Source organism: Phasianus colchicus, unplaced genomic scaffold, assembly GCF_987193195.1.
Source record: "Phasianus colchicus unplaced genomic scaffold, bPhaCol1.hap1.1 HAP1_SCAFFOLD_57, whole genome shotgun sequence".
In the NCBI taxonomy this organism is placed as follows: Eukaryota; Metazoa; Chordata; class Aves; order Galliformes; family Phasianidae; genus Phasianus; species Phasianus colchicus.
The window spans coordinates 422,501-430,000 of record NW_028325234.1 but is presented as its reverse complement, the minus strand read 5'-3'; positions in this window follow the sequence as shown (position 1 = coordinate 430,000).

Here is a 7,500-nt window from a genome sequence, read left to right as displayed (position 1 = left end):
ACCGCGCGGAGCCGGGTAGACGTGGCCGCCGCAGCCGGAACGGCGCCGCAGCGACCCCTGGGCGGCTGCGCCGCGCCAGGCAGCCGCGCGGAGCCGGGTAGACGTGGCCGCCTCTGCCGGGCCGGCGCCGCAGCGACCCCAGGCCGGCCACGCCTCGCCATGCAGCCTCGCGGAGCCGGGTAGACGTGGCCACCGCTGCCGGGGCGGCGCCGCAGCGACCCCTGGGCGGCTGCGCCGCGCCAGGCAGCCGCGCGGAGCCGGGTAGACGTGGCCGCCGATGCCGGAACGGCGCCGCAGCGACCCCAGGCCGGCTACGCCGCGCCATGCAGCCTCGCGGAGCCGGGTAGACGTGGCCGCCGCTGCCGGGCCGGCGCCGCAGCGACCCCAGGCCGTTTGAGCCGCGCCATGCAGCCGCGCGGAGCCGGGTTAGACTCGTCCGCCGATGCCGGAACTGCGCCGCAGCGACCCCAGGACGGCTGCAGTCGCGCAATGAAGCTTCGCGGAGCCGGGTAGACGTGGCCGCAGCTGCCGGGACGGCTCCGCGGCGAAGCCGGGCCGGCTGCGCCGCTCCAGGCAGCCGCGCGGAGCCGGGCTGACGTGGCCGCGGCTACCGGGCCGCCGCTGCGACCCCAGTCGTCTGCGGGAGGCCAGGCAGCCTCCCGGAGCCGGGTAGACGTGGCCGCCGCTGCCGGAACGGCGCCGCAGCGACCCCATGCCGGCTACGCCTCGCCATGCAGCCTCGCGGAGCCGGGTAGATGTGGCCGCCGCTGCCGGGCCGGCGCCGCAGCGACCCCTGGGCGGCTGCGCCGCGCCAGGCAGCAGTGCGGAGCCGGGTAGACGTGGCCGCCGATGCCGGAACGGCGCCGCAGCGACCCCAGGCCGGCTACGCCTCGCCATGCAGCCTCGCGGAGCCGGGTAGACGTGGCCGCCGCTGCCGGGCCGGCTCCGCAGCGACCTCTTCCCGCTGCGGGAGACCAAGGAAACCGCGCGGAGCCGGGTAGACGTGGCCGCCGCTGCCGAAAAGGCGCCGCAGCGACACCAGGCTGGTTGAGCCGCGCCAGGCAGCCGCGCGGAGCCGGGTAGACGTGGCCGCTGCTGCCGGAACGGCGCCGCAGCGACCCCAGGCCGGCTACGCCGCGCCGTGCAGCCGCGCGGAGCCGGGTAGACGTGGCCGCCGCTGCCGGGCCGGCGCCGCAGCGACCCCAGGCCGGTTGAGCCGCGCCAGGCAGCCGCGCGGAGCCGGGTAGACTCGTCCGCCGATGCCGTAACGGCGCCGCAGCGACCCCAGGACGGCTGCAGTCGCGCCATGCAGCTTCGCGGAGTCGGGCTGACGTGGCCGCCGCCGCCGGGCCGCCGCCGCAGCGACCCCAGGCCGTCTGCGGGAGACCAGGCAACCGCGCGGAGCCGGGTAGACGTGGCCGCCGCTGCCGGAACGGCGCCGCAGCGACCCCAGGCCGGTTGAGCCGCGCCGTACAGCTTCGCGGAGCCGGGTAGACGTGGCCGCCGCAGCCGGGGCGGCGCCGCAGCGACCCCAGGCCGGCTACGCCGCGCCATGCAGCCTCGCGGAGCCGGGTAGACGTGGCCGCCGCTGCCGGGGCGGCTCCGAGGAGAAGCCGGGCCGGCTGCGACGCTCCACGCAGCCGCGCGGAGCCGGGCTGACGTGGCCGCGGCTACCGGGCCGCCGCTGCGACCCCAGGCCGTCTGCGGGAGGCCAGGCAGCCTCCCGGAGCCGGGTAGACGTGGCCGCCGCTGCCGGGCCGGCGCCGCAGCGACCACTGGGCGGCTGCGCCGCGCCAGGCATCCGCGCGGAGCCGGGTAGACGTGGCCGCCGATGCCGGAACGGCGCCGCAGCGACCCCAGGCCGGCTACGCCTCGCCATGCAGCCTCGCGGAGCCGGGCAGACGTGGCCGCCGCTGCCGGGCCGGCGCCGCAGCGACCCCTGGGCGGCTGCGCCGCGCCAGGCAGCCGCGCGGAGCCGGGTAGACGTGGCCGCCGATGCCGGAACGGCGCCGCAGCGACCCCAGGCCGGCTACGCCGCGCCATGCAGCCTCGCGGAGCCGGGTTAGACTCGTCCGCCGATGCCGGGACTGCGCCGCAGCGACCCCAGGACGGCTGCAGTCGCGCAATGAAGCTTCGCGGAGCCGGGTAGACGTGGCCGCCGCTGCCGGGACGGCTCCGTAGCGACCTCTGGCCCGCTGCGGGAGACCAGGCAACCGCGCGGAGCCGGGTAGACGTGGCCGCCGCAGCCGGGACGGCGCCGCAGCGACCCCTGGGCGGCTGCGCCGCGCCAGGCAGCCGCGCGGAGCCGGGTAGACGTGGCCGCCTCTGCCGGGCCGGCGCCGCAGCGACCCCAGGCCGGCCACGCCTCGCCATGCAGCCTCGCGGAGCCGGGTAGACGTGGCCGCCGCTGCCGGGCCGGCGCCGCAGCGACCCCAGGCCGGTTGAGCCGCGCCAGGCAGCCGCGCGGAGCCGGGTAGACTCGTCCGCCGATGCCGGGCCGGCGCCGCAGCGACCCCAGGCCGTCTGCGGGAGACCAGGCAACCGCGCGGAGCCGGGTAGACGTGGCCGCAGCTCCCGGAACGGCGCCGCAGCGACCCCAGGCCGGTTGAGCCGCGCCATGCAGCTTCGCGGAGCCGGGTAGACGTGGCCGCCGCCGCCGGGCCGGCGCCGCAGCGACCCCAGGCCGGTTGAGCCGCGCCAGGCAGCCGCGCGGAGCCGGGTAGACGTGGCCGCCGCTGCCGGGCCGGCGCCGCAGCGACCCCAGGCCGGTTGAGCCGCGCCATGCAGCCTCGCGGAGCCGGGTAGACGTGGCCGCCGATGCCGGAACGGCGCCGCAGCGACCCCAGGCCGGCTACGCCGCGCCATGCAGCTTCGCGGAGCCGGGTAGACGTGGCCGCGGCTGCCGGGCCGCCGCCGCAGCGACCCCAGGCCGGTTGAGCCGCGCCATGCAGCCGCGCGGAGCCGGGTAGACTTGTCCGCCGATGCCGGAACTGCGCCCCAGCGACCCCAGGACGGCTGCAGTCGCGAAATGCAGCTTCGCGGAGCCGGGTAGACGTGGCCGCCGCTGCCGGGACGGCTCCGCAGCGACGCCGGGCCCGCTGCGCCGCACAAGGAAGCCGCGCGGAGTCGGGCTGACGTGGCCGCGGCTGCTGGGCCGGCGCCGCAGCGACCCCAGGCCGTCTGCGGGAGGCCAGGCAGCCTCCCGGAGCCGGGTAGACGTGGCCGCCGCTGCCGGGACGGCTCCGTAGCGACCTCTGGCCCGCTGCGGGAGACCAGGCAACCGCGCGGAGCCGGGTAGACGTGGCCGCCGCAGCCGGGACGGCGCCGCAGCGACCCCTGGGCGGCTGCGCCGCGCCAGGCAGCCGCGCGGAGCCGGGTAGACGTGGCCGCCTCTGCCGGGCCGGCGCCGCAGCGACCCCAGGCCGGCCACGCCTCGCCATGCAGCCTCGCGGAGCCGGGTAGACGTGGCCACCGCTGCCGGCCCGGCGCCTCAGCGACCCCTGGGCGGCCGCGCCGGGCCAGGCAGCCGCGCGGAGCCGGCTAGACGTGGCCGCCGCAGCCGGGCCGGCGCCGCAGCGACCCCTGGGCGGCTGCGCCGCGCCAGGCAGCCGCGCGGAGCCGGGTAGACGTGGCCGCCGATGCCGGAACGGCGCCGCAGCGACCCCAGGCCGGCCACGCCTCGCCATGCAGCCTCGCGGAGCCGGGTAGACGTGGCCGCCGCTGCCGGGACGGCGCCGCAGCGACCCCTGGGCGGCTGCAGCCGCGCCATGCAGCCTCGCGGAGCCGGGTAGACGTGGCCGCCGCTGCAGGAACGGCGCCGCAGCGACCCCAGGCCGGCTACGCCTCGCCATGCAGCCTCGCGGAGCCGGGTAGACGTGGCCGCCGCGGCCGGGCCGGCTCCGCAGCGACCTCTGGCCCGCTGCGGGAGACCAGGCAACCGCGCGGAGCCGGGCTGACGTGGCCGCCGCTGCCTGGCCGGCGCCGCAGCGACCTCCGGCCGTCCGTTTTTGCCGACCTCTCCTTGCCGCTGCGGACCGGCGGAGCCGCGCCGAGCCGTATAGACCGCGCGCAGTCCGGCCGCCGCCGCGGCAGCGACCGGGTTGTTCGGCGCTCGCCTGGGCCTTGCCGTCTTTCCGTCGTACCCGAGCCGCCGCCGCCGCCGCCGCCGCCTCCGCCTCGGTTCGACCGAGTCGGTCGCTCCCGGGCCGGCCCGTTCCTGGCGTACTCGGGCTCCGCGTGTCGGCGGCTGGCGCGGCCGGCCGCCCCCGCTCTGAGGGGCGTCCGGCCGCGTTCGGCGCGGTTCGGTGCGGGGTCCGCATTGCGGCCGCCGCGGCTCGGGGTCCGGCGGAGGCCCCTTCTCGTTCGTCTCGCGTGCGTTTGTTTGTCTGTCCGTTCGTTTGTTTATTTTACCGGCGCGTGTTTGCGTGCGCGTTCGCTCGTTTGACACTTTTCGTTTGATTCCCTTTTCGCTCGGTGGCCCGGTAGCTCTTCGCGCCGGGTGTTCGGAGTCGGGTATTTCTAACCCGATCCGCCCGCGGCTTGCGGGGTGGGGGTGGTGATGGTGTGTGTTTGTGTTTTGGGCGGGGAGGGCGCTTTTCCCGCTCGCCGCTATGTCCCCCGCTTCCTCCCCCCACTCCCCACCCCCGCCCCCCCCGCCCCACTCCCCCTCTGCGGAAGCGCGCAGGCGCCGGCGGGTCCCCGCCCGCGCGTAGCGGGGCGGGCGTGAAACGTCCGGCGGGCTCGCGACGGGATCGGCCGCTCGTGTCAGCGCGGGGAGGAAAAGAAATGGCGGGAAGACGGCGGCAGAGGTAGGCCGGCGGGGAACGGCCTCGTCCGTCCCGGGGGTGGGTGTGTGCGTTCGTCTGGGATTCGTTCCTTCGACTCATCCGGACGCCGGGCTCGCCCTGAGCCCCTCTCCCGGGCGGCGGGCGTGCCCGTTCCCTCACCCACCCACCCCGGCCCGGCCACCCCCCCCCCCCCCCCCCTTTCCCCCCAGAGAAAAAAAAGAAAAAATAGAAAGAAACGGAAAGAAAGCGCGTGGCGGGCTGGGGGTGGGTCCTCGGCCGGTTTCGGGGGGGGGGGGGGGGGGGGGCGGGAGTTTGCGGGGACCGGTCGAAGCCATCGGGCCTGGCCCGCCGGAGGGAAGCGAGAGAGAAAAATTAAAAAAAAAAAAAAAAGGAGGGTGGCGGGGGGGGGGGGGGGGGGGAACCGAGGAGGGGGAGGGGGAGGAGGAGGGCGGAGTGGGAGGTGGTGGTGGTGGTGGGTAGGGGGGTGTGGGGGGGTGCGGGTGAGGTAGGGAGCTTAAAAAAGTAAAAAATGAAATTAAAAAGAAAAAAAAAAAAGGAGGCGGGAACGGCGAACAAACCCGGTCCGATCGGGCAGGGTGGGAGTCGGGTGGGTGGAGGGGGACGGGCACGGGCAGCGGCAAAAGAAAGGAAAGGCGGGAAGAAGAAATAACGGAAAACCCAAATCCCGCAGCTCTCTCGGCCAACGTCCCCCAAGAAGAAGGAAGGAAGGAACGGACGACCACCGAGCAAACGAGCGCTCGCACGGACGTCGGATGGACGTCTTCGAGAAGAAAGTAAGAGGGGCCGGGGGGCCGGGGGAGGGGACTAGGGTGGGAAAGAAAAGAGAGAAAGAAAGAAAGAGGTGGGGGGGGGGGGGGGGGGGAGGGGGGGGGCGGGAGAAAGAGAGAAAGAGAGAGAGAAAGAAGAATACGTCTACAGGTGCTGCAGAAAAGCGGGCCAGTCGGGCGGGGCACGTCCGGGAGAGGGCGGGTTAGGGCTAGGGTTAGGGTAGGCGGGCGAGGTTAGGGTAAGGGTCAGGTTTAGGCTTTGCGCGCTGGGAAGTTCAGGTGGCCGGCCGCGAGATCTACCCGTAAGCCCGTCGCGACCCCCTTCTTCCCAACGGAAGGGCGCGCCGGGCCGGGCCGGGCCTACTCAAACGCACGCGCGCGGGAGCGGGCGAGCGAGCAAGCGAGCAAGCAAGCAAATGGACGGGGAGACAGGCAGACGGATGGGTAGATAGATAAATATATGAATTAAGCCAATAACTAAAGAAAGAAACGGAAAAAAGTTCAAAAAAAATCAGAAAAACATACAAAAATTAAGAAGCTTCTGAAAAATCGAAAACAGAAAAGCAGGAACACGGAGGGGGAAAAAAAGAAAAGAAAAGAAAAAGAAAAGAAAAAGAAAGAAAGAAAGAAAGAAAGAAAGAAAGAAAGAAAGAAAGAAAGAAAGAAAGAAAGAAAGAAAAAGGAGGGGGGGGGGGGGGGGCTCAGGCGGGCAGCCGCCAGCACGCACGCAAGCGAAAAGGTACGTAGGAAAATATTTTAATGGAATGAATAAATAAGGAGGAAAATTAAAAAAGAAAAAAAAAAAGAACTAAAAAAAAAGTTAGAAAAAGAGAAGCTGAAACGTTTGAAGCTAAACAAGACAACATAAAAACACAGGAAAAAATTAAATTAAAATTAAAAAAAAAAAAATCACGCACGCACGGGCGAGCGAGCGAGTGAGCGAGCGAGCAAGCCAAGCAATAAATAAACAAACAAATGGAAAAATATTGGGGGGGAATCGGAGAAACATCATATATAAATGGAAAAGTTTTAAAAAAGCTGAAAACGGCAGAAGTCTAAACGGAAAGAACCATAGGTAAAGAAAAATCACGTTGAGGCGAGTCCGGGCGGTGGGGGCCGAGGGGTGTTGGGTGGGGGGGGGGGGGGGGGACGACGACGGGGCACGGGACGGACGTTAAGAGGAGGGGGGGGGGGGGGAATGCAGCGGCGGCTGTGGCGGCATACCGCCACCCCGTCACGACCGCCCGCGCCTCGGCGTGGGCCCGCCATCCCGAGCCGGGCCTACAAATAGGAAAACAAAAGATAAAATGAAATGAAAAGATCAGAACAACGAGGAAAGTCAAGGAACATTTAAAAAGGAAAAAAAAAAAACGAAATTAAAAATCGCATCTGCCTGGGAGAGGGAGGGTCAGGGGTCAAGGCTGGGGCCGGGGGCGGGGGGAGGGGGGGGGGTGCGTGTGCAGGGCGGGCGGGGGCAAGGAAGGCCTCAGGCGCCGGCCGCCGGCTCTACCCGCATCCCCGTCGCGACCTCCCGCGCCTCGCGAGGGCCTGCCGGGCCGGGCCGGGCCGGGCCTACGCACGCACGCGAGAGAGAGAGAGAGAGAGAGAGAGCCGACAAATCAATAAACAGAGAAATAAACAACTAGACAGAGGTTCAAAAAGCATTGGGAAAACGTACGCCCGCAAGCGAGGAAGCAAACAAACGAGCGAGCGAGCGAGCAAGCAGACAGGTACGTAGAAAAATATTTTTGATATTTTGAACGATGAGATGGGAAAGCTAAAAGAAATAAACATAAAAAAAGATTTCAAAAAATAGAAAAACAGAAGCTGAAACGTTCGAAGTTAAACGAGACGGAACAGAAGATAGAAAAGAAAGAAAGAAAACATAAAAACAAAGGAAAAAAATAAAAATGAAAAACGCAGCA